Source organism: Dysidea avara, chromosome 8, assembly GCF_963678975.1.
Source record: "Dysidea avara chromosome 8, odDysAvar1.4, whole genome shotgun sequence".
In the NCBI taxonomy this organism is placed as follows: Eukaryota; Metazoa; Porifera; class Demospongiae; order Dictyoceratida; family Dysideidae; genus Dysidea; species Dysidea avara.
Genome location: NC_089279.1, coordinates 16,527,477 through 16,530,789, shown reverse-complemented (window position 1 = coordinate 16,530,789; position 3,313 = coordinate 16,527,477).

Genomic DNA, 3,313 nt, shown 5'->3' with positions numbered 1-3,313 from the left:
TGGGGCGTTCTATTAGTATTACGATATCAGAAAGTAGACTAGCTACGAGGTTGTGCATCTAGTATGTTATTACCCACCTGTAGGTGATTACTACATAGCCACGAATTGGCCGTTCGTGTACCAGGTCAGGAGGAACGAATGAAAACGTGATATTTTTCTATTGTGGCATTGGGGCTTTTACCACACGTATTTTAAGCGCCTCGTTTGTAATTTCTTCGTGAATACGCTCTATACGTGCACAATGTGGCGTCTATGAAATTTATAAACCCAAAGGCCCGGGCTGTAGCGCACGAGCAAAGCGAGGGTGCTACTGAGGGCCTGAGGGTTTATAAATTTCAGACTCCACATTGTGCCTGTATAACTGCTTCAGACTCTATTTCACATTACACTCAGATTACTTACCTCATCCACAGCTTTCTGCTGTAGTCTCGGCAAAAGTGGCTGGTTTTCTTGCAATAATACTAGCGCCATGGCAACTATGCGTCCTCACGTGACAAAATAATCACACTCGTTAAATCACTGCACGTGAACAATGCACAGCGATTAGACAAACCTAGATTTTGAACATATGTTATATTGTGCTTGCAGGCGTGGAGTATATTAGAAAACAAGGTGGAGTACAGTATATGAGATTTATTACAGGTGTACCCACCCAAAACAGCCTAAATAGAGTCTAAGTTGTAGAAAATGACACTCTTGAACTGTCTAAACTTACATGAACATTATTGTTAGTGTCTGTGTTCTATACCATATGCGTATTTTGTACCGTACGCGTATGGTATGATTTTCCGTACCATACGCGTATGGTATAGACATACGCGTATGGTACGTACCATATGCGTATTATGCTTTTTCTCAGTATCTTCTAGCTTTGCCATCACCTAGCTACAATGGGCTGTCTTTACAAGTATTTCTAGCTGAGCAAACTTAGAACACAACACAATAATCTGCTTACTACTGAGCTGTAACTATAAATTTATTCATCAGCACATGCACACATGCATTTTATCCTAGCTTGCCATGCCCATGCAATACCCACTATAGTCCTATATTAATGTACCTAAATCTTATGTACATGATCTCACTCTGTCTGCAGAACTTTACATAAATGGTACTGTGCATGTATACTACTTTATACATTAGCTATCAGAAGCATGCAGATGGTCTTATATAATATACTCAATTATAAGTGTGGATAACTGACAATTTACAACAGAATTGGGTAAATAAGCAAGGAGAGCAATTACAACATGCATGGTAGGTAGCTAGTAAGTTCTAACTGAATTATACAAAATTATACTGCTTGTGCAAAGCTAATAACTGGAAAAATGAACTTCGTAAGTGTCATCAGTTGTGCAACATGGCTCCTCACTGTATTTGCATTTTTATATACTATATGTACACTCTTCTTCTTTTGAGGATCCAATTTCTTGTTTACTTACTTTTCTTGTTTATACATACTGTAAATAGTATATTCATCACACTGGACCTACAGCACAAATTAATGTGGATGTTGTTAACTTTAAAGAGTACATTCAGATTAGAGTAGCTAAACACATTGTCTTCCCATCCACAAGCATGACAGTAAGTAGCAAGTAGCTATACAACGCACTTAACAATAATAAAACAATGCTACTTAATATACATTCATTACTGAACTATACATTAGAACTCATAAACTCACCATAAAATCTCTGCCACGTTATGTTTTCCTACTTCATCTCAGCATGCAGGCAATGCAATCACATGCCTCATTCAATAGCAAAGATTCAGCGAACAGAACTACAGTTTAAAAAAATTATTGCACAATTAATTACTATGCACATCAGTCTTATAGTATAGCATGTCTAATATTGCTATAAGCTACAGCCATGCAGATTTGCAAACTAAAAACATTACTTTCTCTACAGTTATATCTCTTTGCTACCTCCCTCAATGTTATTGTATCAGCATTCTCCAGGTCTTCCTCTGTTTGAGCAATCATTATACATTGTACTTCTCGAGCTCATCTGATTAAAATTGTCTGCTCAACTGTGAGACACACCTTTAGTGCCACCAGGCATAAATATCCATTTTTAAGTGGAAGCTAGTGTACTAACAAATTAAAGGTAAACAATAGATTATATGTAGCAACAATAGAATAAAATATTTAACAAAATAATATATATATGCCTGAAAAAATTGGCTCCATTTGCCAATGGATGCAAATTATTTAATATGGTTGCTATGTTGTAACCAATCAGAATGTAGTATATGGATAATTATATCAAAATCTTATGTTTATATTTAGCTACAATGGTACCTCTACTGGCTTAGTGTTTATATCACTATGCATTCCAGTTATATTCATTGAAAAATCGTGAATATCAATATGCTGGCACAATTCTACAGCCTAAAATAAATCAATGTCTTTTGCCCTAAATAATGCTTTAGAAGATCAAACTTCAATTTCAGTTTCTGAGTAAGACAAGGAGCATACTGCTCTTGTTTTATGTTGAAGGGATAATTGGGCACCTTTAAACCCAAACACATTTTTACAAAGTTCATATATACAAGTATAGAGAAACCCCTAGTAGAGTTTTGGGTAATATCGCTCTATATAGCTTTTAATTATTGTACTAATCTTTGACTATCTTCAGGAGTATTTGTAAACACATAAATATTATGTGTGGGTATTGTTCTAATAGGGAAGTGTAGGAAGACCATTTATAGGCAAAACAGACTACTGTATATAATATTATTAATCAATAACTGAAAGTACACAATAACAACTAACTCTTACAACTACAGTACACAATATTAATGTTACACACTGTTAAAATGAAGAGTAACCACAACTCTCAAGGAGTTCCCAGTGTAGGGAGGATTTAACACCCCTGGAGAGTAACCATTACTCTAAAGGAGAACTGGGGAGTGACACATGCTCTGAAGGTGGTGTCACTTACTCTTCAGAGTAATGGTTATTCTCTTCAGAGTGTTGGTTACTCTCCGTGGGGTGTTAAATCTTCCCTACACTGGGAACTCTTCAGGGTGGTGGTTACTCTTTATTTTTAACAGTGCAGGTATGCATAAATTACATTGCATTACATCATGTCACATCATTACATTACATCATTAACTCTATTATAGATATGAAGGAGGATTAGCATTTGTAATAATGGCCTAGTTTTTGAATTTTCATTTTATCAACAATGGATCATGAATCCAATAAGAGGATTCGTGATCCATTCATGATCCATTGCAGCTAGGTGTTATCATGTTTTTCGTAAAGCTTCCAACCGAGATGATTGACCTTTATTAGTTTTGACAATGT